Below are 19,870 nucleotides of genomic sequence, written 5' to 3'. Positions count from 1 at the left end.
GGCTGTTTGTCTGCAAGCCGGACGCTGCAAGGCAAGATGGGCCGTGGTGCGCCTCTCAACGCAGGAGATTTGTCCCCAGGAGATTGGGGACAGTCCCTCTGCTTCTAGCACATCACAGTGAGCAGGGCTTCCTGCAGAGAGGTGCTCAGGACAGGCCTCTCAACTGACCACAGAGAATGGCCTCTAGAGATTAGAGGGAAGGTGAGGAAATCGACTTTAGCTTAGAAGATGAAGGCAGGAGTAGAACACCGCAACTCGCGCTCCAGGGACAGGAAGGGTCTCCCCCGTGAGAAGACAAGCGAAGATGGCTCTTCATTCTGAGGGGAATATTCCATTTCCCTCCGTTTTAGACTCTCACATTCTCCTCCTGAGAGAGGGAGGCAACTGGAAGGGGAGACGATTAAGTGTGGGCTGTGCGACCGCACGTCACAGGGCACAGCTGCAACGGGGGAGCAGAGGACTCACGGTGCACGTTTTTTGGTGCACACTTTTTGGGCACAAGGAACAAGCAGATGCTGGTGCAAAGACCTTAACATCTTCTAAGTGGGGCAGGCTCACTTTGGGGAAGGGTAAAAGAAGTAAGGCCAAAACTACCTGCAGGCATTACCCATGAGTCACAAGAGGCCCGCTCCGCTGGGGAAGGCGGTAAGCTGCCCCGTCACCTGGGACTGGGGGGTGAGGACCGGTGACCAGCGTCCTGGAAATTCTTTTACCTCAACACCCTAGCTTTGGCAACAACTGGCATCCATGCTGCAACCCCTGCGAAGACCAGCCCTGCCAGCCCTCCAGCCGGACAGCCCTCCCACCCCAGGCTGCGCTGAGAGCCCTGAGGGGATGGTGTCCACACTGGTAGTGGGCTCATAGCTGTGCGTTCGACAGGGTCCTCAGGCACCTGCAGGTTCTCCGCCCACATGCACACTGACCCTGTGGTCCCCACCTGGCCCTGCGGCAGGCATGTCGGTACTCCTCAGGGAGAAGAAAGCACCTGCTCCCGGCTTCCTCCAGGGAGCCCGCGAGGTCGAGGTGGCCAGCTCTCCGAGCCCCCCGGGCGAGCCTCTCTTAGCGGGACCCTGCCTCCTTTTGTTCCTCGGGACCACCTTTACCCCTCCCTCCTGCTTTATCTCTACATTTCCTCTTCTGCTGGCTTTCCCCCGGCACCACCAGCACCTAAACGTGAGTAAGCCTTTCTTAGGTGAAAGGTGGACACAGGGGCAGACGGCGGGCCACCAGGTTTGCCTTCCCCCTTGAAGCTCACATGAGGGGCATGGAAGGGTGGTGCTGCAGGCCTCGGGCCGAGTCCTTGGGGCCAGGGCTTCCTTCAGCATGAGACCGGACGGACAGCCTCTGAGGCCATTCCCCTTGATTCCTGGAAGTGCCCGGGCTGTGAGGAGGGGTGGCAGCAGAGCCAGTGGTCACCCAGAATGGAGGTGCAGAGCCGGCCTGAGACGTGAGAGAGCAGTCCTGGGCAGAGGCTGGGGAGCCTTCTTGGGAGCTCTCCAAAGACCAGCAGATGTCCCGAGAGTTCACTGGAGGACAATGGAGCACATCCCATACACACGTGGAAGCACCTGGGGTCAGAGAGACAGCCACCCCAAAGGATGGGGCGGTGCGACACGCCACCCAGGGCCAGAGTGTGCCTGCCACCAAGGGTCTGAGCTCGTAACTCAGGGTTCCTTAGACTTCTAAGAAGGGCCTCGCCCGGCCCTGATGCAGAATTCCCCCGAGGCTCAACAGCTGGGGTTCAGACCACCTGATAAACCCCAGACCTGCTCTCAATAGAGCACTCAGCAAACCAGCAGAGACCGCCCCAGCCTGACGGTGAGTCTGAATACACACAGGGGCACCATGCTTAATGGAGAGACCCTCCTGAGGCCAGGAGGCAGACTTCTGTTCAGTACTGCCCCCAGAGGTCTAGAGGGTAGTCACCCAAGACAGCAAATGGTAAGCCTTAGAGAAGGAGAAATAAAGGGTTTCTGTGGCTAAGACATGACCGTGTGTACAGAAACCCCAAGGAACACACTCACACACATACATTCACATGCATGTACACACACACACACACACACACACTATTAGAGCTAATGCATGAGTTCAGCAAGGTTGCCAGACACAGATAAAGACAGAAAACCCGTTGCTTTGTGCACTAGTGTGAGCAGTCTAAGTGAAGGTAAGAAGATGATCTCATTTACAATGGCGTCCTGATGTGGGTTGAGATGAGAAAACTAGACTCTGCTCACATGGAGGTTCCAGAGGCCAGGAGGCCCAGGGGCCCAGCTCGGCTGCATCAGCACTGAGGAGGCTGGAGGCGGGGCTGGTGTTAGAGGACCCTGTGCAGACCAGGGTGGGGAGGTCAAGAGGACGCAAGCTTGTGCCCGAGGCTCCCTCTTTGGTTCAGCTCCTGAGGCCCAGGGACAGAGACAGCAGCATTCTCCAGGATGTCCACAGGGAGCAGGCGCTCGGGGCCACCCCCGGCTTGTCCTACAGCACAGGAAACGCCCCTCAGAACAGCGACAAGCTGCGGTAAGTGGGGTTCCGCGCCAGGGTCCAGAGTCCAGGTTTCCTTCTGCACTTGGGGACCGTTGTCTCCTGCCTCTCTAAGGGTCGATGACTCTTCGGTTTGCAAGGAGACGTCCTAAGGGGCCCGATGGCAGATTCCAGCCTCCTCCACAGGAAGAAGGCTTTGCCTTAACTCCCTTTTCAGCTTTTATCCTTCAAATCTTGAAAGTTGGAGGGGCCAACCTAAGTGCACCCTGTAACGCCCACTCTCCAGGACCTCGAGGGTCCAGATTTGCCACACCCGGGAGTTCCTGCCTCTTTCTTTCCCTTGATGAAGTCGAGCTATGCTCTAGGTACAGAAGCTTCAGAGACAGCAGCCGGACGCAGCCTTCTAACACCTCATGGCCAGGGTGGGAACAAGTCCCAACGTGGGCATGGTGGTCTCTGCAGTCCAGGAACTTAGAACAGCGGGCAAATGTGGAACACATTTCCTCACAGTCCCCGGGGGAGCTGCAGTGTGCCTTGTGGGAACTCGGGTCCCTTGCTCACCTCCAGGGCAGGACCAGCCACACTGCAGTGGTGTCACTGCTGGCCCCAGACACCGCAGGCCTGGGCGCCTCCTTCTAGCCCCACGGCCACACACCCCGGAGGCCACTCACCTCTCTGCAGGTGGGTATCCGGGGCTTGGCCTGCGGGCTGAGTGACCAGCTGTGTCTGAGAGACAGCAGTCGGGACTTCAGAGCTTTTCATCAGCGGCTTCCCTGTCTAGGAGCTAAGCGTCCTGAAACGCGAGGTCTTCTCCTCCCCGCTGTTTTCCTCAGTCCCTGCTTGTGCCCACCCCCTCGGGGCTCAGGAGCATGCGGGGTGCAGAGACGCCTGAAGTGTGATGTTGTGGAGGTGAGGAACATAGCTCCAGCAGGAGTTACAAAAGCCTGAGCATTCATTCTCTAGCATGTCTAAGACAGAACCGTCAAAGCACAAGGGGACAGAGACCATGTCACAGACGCTTATAGAAAAATAAGGAAGAAGATGAATGAGAAAGAAATGAAGAGGCAATACCAACAATTAGCCAGAGTTGAGAGAGATCAGGAGGACGGATTCCATAGACGCGGATGAGAAACCTGGGCTTGCTCGAGGAGTGTCCAGTGCTGGATGGTCACCACAGTGCCATATGCACTACGGGCATCTTAGAACTTAAAGGTCTCTGGACTTTTCCCATGAGGTGCACTGACCAGAGCGTCCCTGTGGGCGTCAGCTGCCTGATGGAGCAGACAGAGCACAGGCCTTGCTGGATTTCGGGACTCCTCGCTGACGCAGCAGCCCTGGAGAACCCGCCTGGCGGCTCCTGGGCCTCCCTTGGGAATGCTCCAGCTGAGGCTTGTGCCTGCACTAAAACACAATCAGTTCTGGAATTCAGAGGGATTTTGTCCATATTGTTATAAAATTGAGACACATGTCACAGTTTCCTCCATAGAGACCAAAACTGGCAAATACAAGGGCAGTTTTCATGCCAAGCCCTGATCCGCTGGGCTGGTATGGAAGTTGGGCCTCCCCCCACCATGAGAAAAGTGCATGCGGTGTCACATGGGCACCAAGAGAGGGTGTCCCTGCATCAGTGGGTGCTCTGTGGTGGGACAGGGGCACAGGTGGAACCTCTGGGGGTGTGGTTGAAGGTTGCCCAGCCTGATGTCTGCAGGGGCCCTGGACAGAGTGTGCATGTCAGGATCTGTGCCCACCCTGTCACTCTCTTATGCAGGGCATGCATGCCTTCAAGATGTATCCGAGGTGGAACAAGGTGCAGAATTGTTGAGTTTTGGAGGAGAATGAGCGCCTGGTGCCAGGGGGCCTGGGCACCTCCCGGCAGGAGGTGATTCTAGACTTTACCACTCACAGTTGGTGGCCTTGGGCAAATGTCTTGGCCTCTGAGAACAGAAATGGTGCCGCTGCCTCCCTTGGAGGTTTTTGTGAGGGTGGAGGTTCCATGTGCAGTATTTAGCCACTCTGCAAAACTCTGGCAGAAAAGCCCTGGGTTTTACGTCGGCTCAATACAACTGTGAGGACCAAGGGCGGGTGGTAGGAGGGCTGTGGTGAGAGGGGCACTGCCACTGGCCAGCTCCAGGGCTGCTAACCGGTGTGCACCTGTTTCTCACATGGCCTGAAGGTGACTCTTGCTTTCTTGGACCCTGTGTCCACGACTCCAGAGTGGGTCACCAGTGCACAGAGACAGGTGTGTCCCCTGGCCCATGGGCTCCTCCTTCAGAAGGGAATTCAAATGGAAGGAGGTGGGGACAGGAGGGGGTGGCACTGTGCTTTCTTGTCACAGGGCTGCAGATTTTCAAGGCCTGGAGCTCCTGAGCTATGAAGCTCCTGGACACTGACCACTCCCCACAGGTCAATGTCCTGCCTCACCCACCAGCGGTCTTGCTCTGTGTCCTGGGCACCGTGTGAGTGAGGTGGTCACTCGGCTGGTGGCTCACACCCTAGTGCCCTCTCTCCAGTGCCTGCATCTTTAAGGAAGCTCGCAGGCAGCTGGGGCGAGCTGCGTTAGAAAGGAGTGTGAGAAGACAGGTGGCTTGGGCCACGCAGCTGGGCACTGTGTGCTGCCGTGCTGTGCTTGGGAGGCAGACAGCCCTCCCGACTCCTTGGTGATTCCTTGGTGGCAGCACATGGCACTTACTGCTGACTGTTGCGACTCAGTGTAGTTTGGGTGGAGTGCGGGCTGCAGGCCCTGTGTGAACACGGGGCTTGGCCTGGAGGAAGCTGCCCGCAGGACACTCTGGGTGTGGAGGCTCCCTGTGGAGGTGCTACGGTCAGATGACAGGCTCTGTAGCTATGGTGGAGCTTCTCTTTGGGGAAGGACTGCAGAAGGCATCAGCTGCCCCTGTGACGGGAGCCACAGTGTCTCTGTGCCCTGGGGCAGGTCTGTGGCTTTCACCCGCCACCACTTCCTAACCAGTGCTGATGGCTGGGCGAGTGGATGGCTGCGGCCACACAGGCGCCCAGGGGAGGGGCTGCAGGGGGAGACCCACTTGATGTGGTCCATTCATCCTGTAGACAGCGCAGGTTGACCAAATGGAGGTAAAAATACCCTAAACAGATGCTTACGGGGCTGATGTTCTGCATGGATTTCTTTTCCAGAGACAGCAAATACCTTCATTGGCCTTTCTCCAAACTCCAAGCTCCTCTGCGAGGACCTCGCTGGTGCTAGGCATGGCGGCCCATGCCCCAGCTTGTGGAGCTGCTGACCGCTCTCCTTCCAGTCCAGCCTGTCCCCGGGCCAGAGCCCCCTGCTCAGCTCTGGGAGAGTAGCTGCCTGGATGCTTCCCACAGTGAGTGACTTCCCTGTTCCACATCACCCTGTGCAATCCTGTCCCTGTGTCCATGTGTCAATCCACCTCTGTGACCACCTCTTAAGTTACAGTCCCAAGAAAAGGCGGGTGAGCCTCAACCCACCAGTTACATCCTCAGAACAAAGCCTGAGTCCCTGAGAAGAAGTCCTTCTCCCCAGGACAGGGGCATCCTCTCCTGCTGAGCTCCCAGCCTGTGGGTTGGATTGGGAGAACCACAGCAGCGTGGGCCCACCACTGAGATCAACTCTCTGGTTCTGTTTTGGCCTGATCCACTTTCTTCGGGGCTTTCCCTCAGGAGAACCTGGCTGGCACGCACTGTGGGAGGCCCTCCTTACACGTGATTCAAGCTACCTCCCTGGATGGGCGAGAGGCGCTTAGACACATCTTTGTGTCCAGAGCTTCCCCACCCTTCTCGGGTCCGAGGGCTTGTCCATGTGGAGGCCTGCCTGACCACAGCCCCTGAAGACCCGATCATCTCACCTGACCTTGGGACACTGCCCCCTTTAGTCTTCATTGGATGGGATTTTCCCCAGAATTTTTTCTTCCCCAATAAAAGTCCACTGCCTGGCGTGTTCTCTCTCTCTGGCTGGCCTCTTGAGTAAACCTCGCTACTCTAACAGGTAGCTTGCGGCTGGGCTGCGGGAAGCCTGGAGTCCTGGAGCTGGTTTAAAGGTGATTAGAGTCTGTCTCTTTAATTCAAACTCCCTTTGGATTTCTCATGTCGCGGAACCTTCCCCTCTGAAGCCTGTGCTGGCCATGGGCTAAAACCAACAGTCATCTCCACGACTCCTGCACTGGCCCCCAGGGCACGGAGACCAGTCCAGACGTGGGGCCAGCAGTGTGGAGCAGCTGGGGAACAGCCTTCTCTACGGGCTTTGTTGGCCATGTGTGCCGTGGACCACTTGTAAGGTCCATGGTGTGGAAAGTGGATTCATCCTGAGCAGCCCCAAGGTAACCAGGCTTTCTGTGGCTTGCGTGGAATCCCTCCTGATCCCTTCTCTGCACAAAAGGGCTTCCTCGCCCGCCCGCTGTCCGCCTGGGGGTCTGTGTGGTGGCTGAAGGCTTTCTCCGTGGCCGTCACTTCTGACCAGGATACTTGCTTAGCTGCCCCTCCTGGACTGTGGACATGGTGATAGTTAGCTAGACAGTGGCCCGACTGGGCTGTCGGAGGAGTCTGCCATTTGTGGGTAGGGTTTGTGCACCCAGGCCGCTGGCCGCTAGAGGATGGGCCCACTCAGGGGTGGTGGGCTGTTGACAGGGCCACATCATCATCCAGAAACCAGGCAGCTCTGTTGTTCCTGATACCCCAGGGCAGCCCTGGAGCCCTCCACACCTGCGTCCACACAAGGAAGAAGAGGAAAGGGAGGAGGAGGAAGTCCAGTATGCACGGCTGCCATTATGAATTAGCTCTGCGTGGAGATGGAGTCTCCCCTATCCCTCAGAGCGAGCTTCCCCGTGCTGGGGACAGTGGCGCGGTACTTGAGGACAACTCCACTGTTCTCCTCTGTGTCAAGAAGCAAGGCACCATGTCAACACCCGAAGCCTGGCTTTGAAAGGTGAGCACTCCCCATGGTCCCTGCAAGGACACTTCCTCTGACACCTGCACAGGAGCCGGGCCCTGCCTGTGTCTGCTGGTGTCCTGAGGCAGACAGGTGTGTGCAGTGTGCCCCTCCTAGCAGCAGCCCACCTGCCCTGATGTCGCTTTCAACACAAGGGGAGCTTTGATAGCTCGGCCCCACTGTGTGATGTTAGAAAGGAACCCTCCATAGCAGAGTCACAGAATTTAATTACAGCCACCGTCAAGGGCAGCCCCATGCTAGGAGAACCTGAGCTGTTTGCAGAGCCCGGGAGACACTCTGAAGAAGGCCTGCTGTTCACCACATTGCTGATGGAGCAGAGCTCATCTCCCCTGTGCTATTTTTTCTCAGTCAGAGGCCAAAGCCACATGCAGAGGTCCCGTGATACCCTCAGGACCCACACAATGCCACACAAGTGGCTAGAGAAGTTTTAAAATTCAAGTGTAAATTGCAATATTTATTCTTATCAAATGGATGTTAAAGGCAATTGAAACCTATGCTGTTTTCTGAGTTCATCATTCGAGTTGTTCAACGGCAGCTTATTTTAGTTAAAAGTATGTCTCTAGGAACTTCTAGAGCCTAATTAGGCTAATAAATTTTCCATTTCAAGGTAAAATTGTTGCCTTTTACTTAAAACATGCTAAAAATAATATTACTTAAATGAAAAAAAGACCGTATGAGGTTTTGTCTTGAGAAGCGCTCTGCTTTTACATTTTGTTGTCCTATTTTCTCAGATTCTGTTTTCTGAACTGGGGATGGGGCCAGCACTCCACTGAGCGGCACCCCGCACAGAGTGAGCGGAGAAGCAGAGAGGTCACGGCTGCTGCCCTGGGTGCTGCCATGTCTCCTCACGGTGGTGCATGCGTGAACACCAGAGTGGGTCAACCCTGCGCAGAATGGAGAACCTGAACCAGCCAGCCCCCTCCTTCTCCCAGCCTGCCTCTCTCCTGGACTCCTCTTTCTGTCCCAGATGTCATCTGGGAAACTGTCACCTCATTCACCCTGTCTCCTGGGCTCTCCTTGGCGTGACTGTCTCACACTGACCTTGTCCTAGGGTGTGACAGTTCTGCGGAAGGGCTTGAAAGCATTTGTGGACATCCTTCCACTGAGTGTGCAGGTATGTTTCTCTTGGGCACTGGTGTGCTGGGCTCTGGGAGACAGAAGATGGGGTCAGGTCCCCTTCCCATCGTGCCTTATCTAGGTCCAGGGCCTCGGTCACCTGGCTGGGCTTGTGTGACAGGTATCCCTGCTGTGGAGCTCCCTGGAGGGAAGCCACCCTGTCCAGCCATACCTCAGGGCTGGGATCTGCTCCTGGCCTCCATATAGATAATTTGGAATTCTGGTCAGGACATTGGTCTATTCTGTTTATGTTAATCATCCAATCATTTTATTAGTGTGTTGTCATGAGTATTTAGTTTCTTATTTTCCAGAATCATTTTATTTCCTGCTCAGAATTTTCCAGGTGTGTTCTTTTGAAGTTCTTCCTGTTGGCTTTGTGTGTGTGTGCTTGGGTGTGCATGTGTATGTGTGTGCATGTGCTTGTGTGTGCACATGTATGTGTGATTGTGTGTGTGCATGTGCTTGTGTATGCATGTGCATGTGGTTTGTGTGTATGTGTATGTGCATGTGCTTGTGTGTGCATGTGTGTGTTTGTGTGTGTGCACATGTGTGCTTGTGTGTATGCATGTGCATGTGTGTGCATATGTGTGTATGTGCATGTACACATGCATGCATGTGCATATGTGTGCATGTACTTGTGTGTTATGTGCATGCATGCATACATGTGGAACTCTACCACTTGGCACTTTCTAAAATACTTTTCGGTGACCTATGTGTGTGCATATGCACGAGGACCTTTCTGTTTGGCCTACAAGATGCTCCAGGCTCATCTTGTGTATTTCCTGCCCCAATTGGGGCTGCTTTTTGGACCCTGCTCCCTGGCTGGCTTCATGGAAGAAGGGATTGGGGAAGGAGGGCTAGGCACTAGGTGGCTGACTGCAGCCACCATTTCCACTGACAGGGGACACATGTGGTCATATGCCAGGACTCCATAAGTACTCATGTGCATGAGCATGGTCTCAGTATGTCCTTCAGAGTCACAAGGTCATCCCAGCCCTGCCCCTTCTTCCTGTGACCGCCCTGCACAAGTGGGCTCCCACTTCCCATCCACCACACCCAGACGGTGCAGTCCTCTGCAGGGCAGTGGCCAGATCTGAGCCTGTGCCTCTGTGGAGATGCCCTGCAGGAGAGCATGCTGCTCACAGGGCCTCTGCCTTTGGTGGCATGGCACCTCCTTCCCAAGTCCCCTTCAGGGAGGCTGTCTACATGTTCGTGACACAGAATGCTCTGCTGGCACTGTCTGCCCTCCATGCTGGGAGCTCCTCACCGCCCGAATGACTAGGGCTCACTCTCGTGCTGGGTGTTCTATGGGGAGGGTCTGGCAAGTGCCGTTGTCATGTATTCCCCATGACAGCATTCTGCAGGTGGTTTGGTCACCTAAGCCCTGTGCTTTGCCTGTCCTCTGCCTCTGGGCTCCTGGCACCACGGTGGCTGGCTGAAGCTGTGCTCTTATCTTGTTCTGAATGACACAAAATGGAACCCCTTGCTCCCCTTAGCTACTTGCATTCGTGACTCACCTGTGTGTCCATATGTCTGGATAACCCATTTGTTTTAAAAATGAGATGCACAATAAAGGTGTGCAATCTCACATACATGATCCAGTACTTTCTGTCACACTGAGGGACTCATCAGCTGGAATTGTCACTGAATTCCAGAGCATGGTCACTGGTGATGTTCCACTGTGTGGATGAGCACAGTTTGTGTGTTCTCTCACTGAAGCACATTTTCATTGCTTCTGATTCTTGACAGTTATGTAAAAACTGCTATAAACATTCTGTAGGTGTTTGTGTAAACATGAATTTTGAATCCGTTGAATAAACACCAAGGAGCAGGGTTGCTGGATGGCAGAATGAGACTGTGTTTAGCTTCGTAAGACACTGCCGACATGTTTCCAGGTTAGCTGTGTCACTCTGCATTCCCACATTGCCAACAGCAATGGAGTCACTTTTGTTCTACATTCCTGCCAGTGTTGAAGTGTGAGTCCTTATTTTCTAATTTTAGGCAGGCTAATAAGTCTGGGATAGTAGCTCTTATTATTATTTTTTTTAATTTTGCATTTCCCCAATAAAAAGGATGCTGAGGAAGTTTTCATTTGCTTACTTGGCATGTGTACATCTTCTTTGATTGACAGTTATCTGTTCAGATTTTTTTTGGCTCATTTTTTAACTGGATTGTTTAATGTGGTAAGAATTAACATCTTGACAATACCAAGTCTGTCATACTCATGCAAGATTATTTAAATCTTGAATTTCTTTCATTAGTGTTTGAACTTTTCAACATAGAGATGCCATACATATTTTGTTAGATCGATACCTAACATTTTTACTTTTGTGTGGGTTATTGTGAACGGCATTATTTTTAGAGTTACAATGATCAATTGTCCAGTGCTGGTATATATGAAGACAATTGCTTTTTATATATTCACTTCATATTTTATGGCTCTGCTATTCTCCCTATTAGTTCTAGTAGGCTTCACGGAAGAAGGGATTGGGGAAGGGAATTTGAGGGGATTATCTACGTAGACATACATATCATCTCTGAATAGACAGTATCATTTCTTTCTTTTGAATCTATGACTCTTACTTTTCTTGTCTTATTACACTGGAGAGCTCTTCTATGGTGATGTTGTACAGGAGCTGTGAGAAAGGGCACCTTTGATTATGTTCTCAGCATTCAGGGAAAACATCAAAGCCTTCACCATTAAGAATCATACTAGGGCTGGGGATGTGGCTCAAGTGGTCGTGCCCGCCTAGCATGCATGAGGCACTGGGTTCGATTCTCAGCACCACATAAAAACAAAGTGAAGATATTGTGTCTACCAAAAACTAAAAAAATAAATATTAAAAAAAGGAATTATACTAAATTCAGAGTTTTGGGGGTAAAAGTTCTTTTATAAGCTGAAGGAATTCCTCTCTCTTCACAGTTTGCTAAGAGTTTTCATCTTGAATATGTGATGGATTTTGTCCCATATTTTTCTGTACCGATTGATGTGTTCACATAAGGTGACTTTACTTCCTTCCATAAAACGTCACCTGCCATCTGACACTGAATCCACCTGGCAGTCCAGAGCCAAGTGGACTTTTCTTAAGACCTCAATGTCCCTTTTGATTTGGTTTGGATGTGTGGAGTCCACTGTGGCCAGATGAACACCAATGCTCTATCTGTGTTGCTTGCTGTGGCTGAACCTGGTGGAACTCTACCACCTGGCACTTTCTAAAACACTTGTCGGTGACCTGCTTCCTCATTTCACTTCTTCTGTGCTCATCCTCATGAACTCCAGATGGTTGTGTGGTTCCCTACAACCTGCGTTTCTGAAATGACACCTTGGCTGACAACAGCTCTGCACGTCTGGTGCCACACTAGTTAGGCAGTTTACCATCTATGAAGTCACATTACTTTGAATAACTGTCATCCATCTACATCTACATGATGGCTTCCCATAATTTTTGATTAATCAAATAAACTTTATTTTTCACAAATGGCAAAGAACGAAAAAAAAAAAAAACAAAAACGTAACAGCTTTGTCAGTGTGTTAACTATCTTCACACCCTTCCTACTATTTATCCTGATTTCTTTTGTCCCCTGCAAACAACATCTGTTCACTGCATTTTTGGTGCTTCTCACAAACAGAAATGAATAACTCAGCTTGACAGGACAGTAGTCAAATGACACCTTTAGGCACTATTTGCATCCAATAAATAATTCCCTTCTCAGGGTAGATGATGGAGACCACTCCAAGGGTCCAGCCTGACTCACAGGCTTCCTACCAGACAAGTTCCTGGGGCTAAATCTCACTCGTGGAAGGTGAGTGCCTGATTAGTTCCATGACCTGACTTTGGTTCTCAGGGGATGTGAACAATGGTCTGATTGTTTCATGAAATACAGGCTCACGGTGACAGCCACATGTCTGTTGGTTCATTTTCTTTTTAATCCCTGACAGCATTACAAAAGAAAATATATTGAAATCGCTCTCAGCAGAAAGATGCTTGAAAAATCTTACTGGGGTTCTAAACAGAGGGAGTTCTGCACGCAGCTAGGTGAAGTGCTGTGGGCACACCGTCCCGTTGTTCATCCCCACCTGTCCACTTCTCCGTTCTGTGCCATTTTATCAGAGTCTACAACTCAACCAGAGCTGTCTGCCGTGGGGGCTGGATTTGCACTTCTATTTGGAAGTACAGTCTTAAGAACACATCTCCACAGGACTGCAGAACATTCATCCTGCTCAGTGTGCGCTGAGAGAGGAGGACACAGCGTGACCCCAGCTACAATCTTCCTACTTTTAAATTAAGTGAATTCTAATTTTTCATGTAATCAAAGTTTTTTACAGAAATAAAAATAGCTTTTAAAGAAGACCAAGGCTGTAAAAAAAAATTACCAGGGATTAGGGATTTAATTTTCATCTACACTTCTTGATTTTTTTGATTTCATGACCTAGAAAGTTAAAAATAAACAAGATTGATACTGATTCATCAATTTTAAAATATGCTCAATTAAAAACATCAGACACTCAAGGTACAAAATGTGATCTATGATCACTATCACCTCAAAAAATCAAACAGCAGTTAAAATTTTGGTTTTTTATTTCTAATTTTCTGCCAACCAATGAAAACCTGCCACAGCCTGGCCTGGACGCAGCCTCTCGGAACCAGCCTCTTCTGATTGTCCACAGGACTCTGAATGTGCAGGGGAGCAGCCTGTGGTAGTGGCCGCATGTGACAGGGGCTTTGTGTGCATGTGGCAGTGTACGCCTCTGTGCACACGGTGTGTGGAGAGTTGCTCTGCCTGTGTGTGGTGTGCGCAGTATGTCTCCCTGTGCAGATGGGCCTGTGTGCAGAGTTTAGGGCTCTGTGTGTCTGTGTGGTCTCATGTAACCCTCTCAGGATTCCTCGCTGACCAGTGAGGAGACCAGCCAGGCAGCTCGTGGACAGGCTCATGTCTGTCCAACTCCAGAACTTCTGCCACACACAATCCTTGCATGGGAGCCTGCGGAGGCTGAGCATTGCAATGGCTCAGAGTAAACAGGACTTCAGGGCTCAGGGAGGTCAGGTGCACCAAACGCACCAAGCAGCATGGACACCAGGAAGGTTTTAGAAACCTGTGGCTCCAATGGATTGGAAACACAGTTCCAAGGGCCGTAGCCACATTGTCCATGAGTGTGGTGAGGAGGAAAAGGGGGGGACGGGGCGTGCGTGGAGAGGTAGAAGGGGGGCACCTAGGTGGAATTCCCAGCAGACCTGCAGATGCTTCCTGCCATGCTCCTGTCACCTCCATGTGCGCGTCCCAAGAGACTGTGTCTCCCGGGAGTAAGGACACTGGGATTCTCCCCACCACCCATGTGAGCTGAGGCTTAAGAGAAAGCAGTGGGGCAGCAAGTAATGGTCCTTCACTGACCAGGACCACATGGGCTGTGGGGACGCTTGTGCAGAAGGAAGAACTTTGCACGTCCCCTTCCAGGGTGGGAAGAGGTGCGCGGCCTAGTCAACTGTGACAAATACTTGAAAAAAATCAACTTGAGGAAGGAAAGATTTATTTTGTCATGGAGTCAGAAGTCTCAGTGCACAGCCACTTGGTCCATCGTCTGGCCTTTAGCGGGACAGAACATCCGGAGGGAGCACCTGGGACCACAGAGCTGCTTCCTTCATGGTGGCAAACAGAGACAGAGAGCAAGGAAAGGGCAGGGACAAGATAGACCTCCCAGGGAGCCCAGGTGCAAAAGGGAGTGTGAGGCTGTTTGTGCAGTGAGCTGGCCCGTGTCCCCAGAGGAGCCCTCCAAGTCCAAACCGCTGGTACCTGCGCACAAGCCTCATGTGCAGACGATCACCTGCAGTGGGGCAGTGGATTGGAGGACCTGGAGTGCAGGAGTGTCCTCAGGAGAGCACACTCGGGGCCACAGAGCCTGGGGCCACAGGAAGTGTCCTCCCCTGGTGTCTCTGGAGAGAGGACGTCTTGTGCAAGTGTTCGTATTCCACAGAGGTAGCACGTGGACATTACCGTCTGTGTTAAAGTGTCTCAGGTGACAGCTGAGCCTCTGGGTGCCGCGTGCTCTGGACAGGCTCACAGGTATTTTGTGCCACAGGTATTTTCCCTCCCAGAAGCTGCCGGGTTTTCCAGGTCTCCCGTCTTCACTTCCTGCTCTACCTTCAGAAAACCAATTCATCCACCTCGTGAAGAAAGTGGTGTAAAATGTCTAAATGTCCTCTATGCTGCAGTGACCATTTTGTAGGGGCTATGTTATCTTAAGCTAGGAAACAATTATTACAAGAATAAAAAGGAAAAATAAAAACCTTTGCTTTTTCACTCTCAGGCTTCACAGGACCCTACAAAATCATCCTGCAGGAGGTCGGTCACCTGCCCATCACCATGAGGCCTAATGCCAGCTCAAGCCAGCTTCCCTCTGGGCACTTGGGACAGAGCTGGGAGTGCCACAGATGTCCCAGTGCCAAGGGATGGTATGGGCAGCTGCTCACAGAAGACTGAGAGCCCAGATGTGAGTGGAAGAAGATGGAAAGGCCGTCCAGTCCCTGCCCAGGCCAGGAGGCTCTCCACACTCTGCCCCTTTGAGTCTGAGAGGAGTAGGAGGCTCAGGAGAGCCCAGCGCTGCTCTCTCCCACACAGCCGCCGGGGCCAGGGGCTGAGGCCAACGGGTGGCTCAAAAGCCCACTGGCCCCTGACTGGGGAGAGCGGACGGCTCTGATGATTCTGCTTTGGAATATCAGCCTCCAGGCTCCCCAGGCAGAACCCCAACGTGGACGTTCCCAACATGAGCCGATTATTGGAGGTGATTTTCCAGTTCCTGAGTCACAAGACTGGTGTGGCTCAAAGCTCACGGCCACCTGGAACGGGCCAGTACTGAGTCCGGCACCAGTGCTGGTGGTCATCGCCTTCTCTCTGGGCGTCACAGGAGGAAGTGTGCTTCGTGTGTGAAGCCAGAGTCACAAGACCCTGCCGTCTCTGCAGAGCCGGCCACGTAATGATGTGGAGTTTTTTCAAAAACGTTCTACAAATGATCCCAGGCTTCGCAGTCGCTTTTGAAGTTACATGGCTTCTTCATGTGCTGCTGTCCCTCCAGGCACAAAGACAGGGTGGTAGACGCTAGATGGCTCATGGGGGGCACAGAGCGGTGTGCTCTTGAGGGCCCTGATGCCGGTCCCCACAGACAGGCGTTCAGGTGGAGGGCGCTGGGGGACTGGGAGGCCTGTCCAGCCTGTCCCCTGAGTGTTGTAGAGCACAGGCCCTCCAGAAGGCAGAATGGCCTCTCAGCTGGCCAAACCTGAAAATGTCACCTCCTCATGGCACTCCTTGCATTGGTACGCAGAATTAGTGACTAAATTTTTTCTGATTATAAAATTCTCATGTCACGCAGCAAAGTATCTGGAAACAGGAGATGCTAAGAAAGAAGTGTCTCTTTTACATTAGTGCACACAGTAAACACAAAGTCGGCTCTCGGCAGGAGTATCCTGCTTCTACTTGTTCAGTGCATTAAAAAAACCAGAATGTCCGTGTGCAAACACTTGGGGCTCAAGGCTTCAGGGGGCCCAGTCTATAGATGGTTGACTCTACAGCCCTGGGCCCAGGGCAAGCCAGAGCACCAGGGCAGAAGGCCGTGGTGGGGGAGAGCAGCAGGACATGGCTCCAGGAAGCCCAGAGAGGTCTGCTGGCCAAGGACCTTCATATCCCGGAGGCTCGCCCCCAGGGACCTGCCTCCTGCAGCCGCAGCCCAGCTGCCTGGAGTCTCCACCGGTCACCCATTCCAGGGCTCCAGCACTGGTGGGTCAAGGCTCCCAGTACCCACCATCTCACCGGGCTTCCTGCCTTGTCCCACACGAGAGCACTGGGGACACCTCACGCCCAGCACCGCACGGGACAGTCCTTCTATTGTCAGTCTGTGAGGTGTTGCTATTTGCCGCAGCCTTTGCTGCTTACTTTGTTTTAATTGATCAGTTAAACTGCTCCTGGGCCCGACTGCTCCTGGGCCCACCCCTCAGTCAGGCGCTGAGCTGCGGTTTCCCGTCAGGTGTCGCCTGGACGTTCTTCCCTGAAATGCAATGCCGCAGTCGCTGACTCTTACGCCCCCTCCTCCTGTCCCCACACCCATCAGCTGGGGGTGGCAGAGGAGGAGCCCCGCTGGCCCGCAGCACTCCTGCTCTCAGTCGCTGCCTCTTGGGTGCTGGGTGCTCTCCCCCAGGTAGTTTTGCTTCTCCGAGACTCACTGGGGACTCTGTGGGGAAGAATGCAGTGGGCACACCCAGCGTGGGCCACGTGGTCAGTGTCGCCACAGGCATAGTCCTGGGGATCCATCACCACAGTCAAGGGACACCCATTTCCCCGGGTTCCGGAAGCTCTCGTGACTCGGGGAGCCCCCTCCTGCCTCCCCCTCCTCCCTGCAGCCCGGGGTCTGCTCTGGGCCACCGGAGGTGGAACTTGTTTTCTGAGAGCTGTGGAAAGGGCTCTCAGTGGCTGCTCTCTGGCCCCCCTTGCTCATGCTCTCTCTGCGCCCCTGATTCCAGTCAGCTCACCCCGTTCTGTGGCAGGCCACGGGGACTTCGGGCTTGGGGCTGTTCAGTGCCTGCCGTGAACCTTCTCGTGCTGGCTTTGGGAGCTTCTGCTTGGACACCTGAGTGCGAGGCCCGCCCCGTCGCTCGCGGACACTTGGCCTTTCCAGGTGCTGCTCCTGCTGTGTAGCCCACGCTGTCCACCACCCCTGGACAAGGGTTCTCGTGCTCCCACCCACACACGTGGGTTAGCCTACCATCATGCCCACAAATCCCCATGAGGGTCAGTTCACAGGGAGAAGGCACTTTCTGTCCACTACCTCAAGGTGGCGGCCTTAGGTGGTGGCCAAGCAGTCCACAGTTTGGACCTGTGGTGGCACTGCACACCATGGCAGGGGAGCTACCATCTTGCGAGCCACAGAGCAGACCAAAGAAGAGGCTGGGGTCCCACTGCCCCCCAAGGGCCCCCCCCCAGGGAACAGAGGAGCCCTCATCTTGAGTGTCTGCCACCTCCCAATAGCATTGCTCTGGGATAGGGCCTGTGACACAGGGGCCTTCAGGGACCTCCAGGACCTCCAGATCCAATCATAGCAGGACAGTCAGTCTTCTCAGCAAAGCTGACGGAGCTGTTCTGTGGTCGGTTTCCACTCCCCCGATGACGGTCACTCTGAGCTAACTCGCTGTTCGTAGGTCTCCTCTGTGATGTTTCTGTCCAGATCTTCTGTCTACTCTGTGTTGAGTTATCAGAGGTCTTGTTATTGAATTGTAAGAGTGCTTTCCATATTCTAGACACAGTCCTCCATGTGATGCAGGTGCATGAAACTTCTCCCCTGGTCTGGGGCTGCCTTTGTATTTTCTCACACATGAGCTTTTTGGGGGACATCTCATATCAAAAACCATGACAGTGTCTTCCAAAGAACAAATATTTTAAAATTTGATGACGCTTAGTTTATTAATTTTTTCTTGTAATTTGAGTTCTTTGCATTTAAGAAATCTAAAACTTTGTCAATTTCACAAATAATTTCATCAGGTTTTACATTTAGGTCAGTGACTCATTGTGAGTTAAATTCTGTGTATGGCTTGAGGGAAAAAGTTGACATTCATTTTTGCAAATTGATATACAGTTGATCAAACACCATTTATTGAAAACATTGTCTTTTGCCCAGTGAGTTTCTTTGATAGTTATTGGAAACCAATTGACCACATATACATGTCCCTATTTTTGTTCCTTTTCTTTGATCCCACATATCCATTCACGTATGTCTTCCTCAGTACCAAAACCACCTTGATTACTGTAGCTTAATCACAAGGATCAGAGTTTGATTTGATAAATCCACCAACTGTGTTTTTCTTTTCTTTTTTTATTATTTATTTATTTATTTATTATTAGTTGTTCAAAACATTACATAGCTCTTGACATATCATATTTCATATATTTGATTCAAGTGGGTTATGAACTCCCATTTTTACCCCGTATACAGATTGCAGAATCACATTGGTTACACATCCACGTTTTTTACCATACATTTTACCATACATTGCCATACTAGTGTCTGTTGTGTTCTGCTGCCTTTCCTATCCTCTACTACCCCCCTCCCCTCCCCTCCCCTCTTCTCTCTCTACCCCCTCTACTGTCATTCATTTCTCTCCCTTGTTTTTTACAAGGGAGAGAAATGAATCACAGTGTTTTTCTTTTAAACCACCGTGCTTCCTCTAGCCCTTGGCATCTTTCATGTGAATCTAAGAACTGGCTGTGAATTCCAGAGCCTGCTGAGGTGTGTCTGTCTGTACTTCCTCTGTGGTCGAGAATCATCCATACGTCTGTCCTGATGGTTTTTAGGTGCTCCTTCAGTCTCTGCTGGCCGCTGTGATTTCTGGTGGAATGTGGGACCATCCAGATTGGTTTTCCCCTGTATGGCATTTCTCATCTTTCCCTAGTGGCTCATCTTCCTCTGAGGCTGTCAGCATGAGGAAGTTGCAAGGCACAATCCCTCCACTCCTCCCCTTGGTCTGTGGAGCCTCTTGAACTTGTGGATTCGTGTCTTACATCACGCTTGGCAAGGTTCCTGCCGTTGCTTCCCCCCGCTCTCTTCTGTGCCCATCATGATGTCTCCCACCTGAGCTCCATAGCACCTGTCTGGCCTTTCACTGTCACTCCCAGGCCCCCGAGCCTCTGTTCACTGTCATCTTTTCCCTCAGCCTCCTGGGTGACTTCGTTGCTCTGTTCTCGGGCTGCTGTTCCCTTCCTCCCATCTCTCTACCCTGTGCTGAGGCCATCCAGACAGCTCTGTTTCCTTATTGGCTATTTTTTTTTAGACTAACTCTGGATTCACAGCAAAACTAATCAGAGGAATGGAGAGTTCCCGTGTAGCCTTGTCCCACGTGCTCCGCCTCCCGGGTACCAGTGTTTCCACCAGGGAGGTTTTATTTCAGGTATCTTATTTTTTTTAGCTCTTAAATCTCCATTTGCTTCTTGTTTATCATTTCTACTTATCTTTAGAGAATTCTATATTTTCAGTATTTTTGAATGCATTTCCCTTAGTCTTATTTGGGACAGTTACATGGTAATTATTTCAAGTTCTCTTTCTGATAGCACCAACATCTGTATCCATCTTAGCCTGGCATATGCTGATGAATTTTTTACTTCTAAGTGTTCTCATTTCCCTGATTCTGTGCATTCCAATTATTTTGGCATGAATCCTAGATATTATGATGTTGGGTTGACCGGAGTCCTGTTAAAACCACTGGAGAGTGTCGATAGTTTTATTTTTCAGATGATTAACTCAGTTAGGGTCAGACCACCTACTGTGAATAGTGGTTCAAATCACAGGTCGGT

Source organism: Marmota monax, unplaced genomic scaffold (genome assembly GCF_021218885.2).
Source record: "Marmota monax isolate L192 unplaced genomic scaffold, Marmota_monax_Labrador192_F-V1.1 WCK01_AAM20220418_F8-fsc00060, whole genome shotgun sequence".
NCBI classification, from domain to species: Eukaryota; Metazoa; Chordata; class Mammalia; order Rodentia; family Sciuridae; genus Marmota; species Marmota monax.
Note: the sequence above shows the minus strand (reverse complement) of the source record.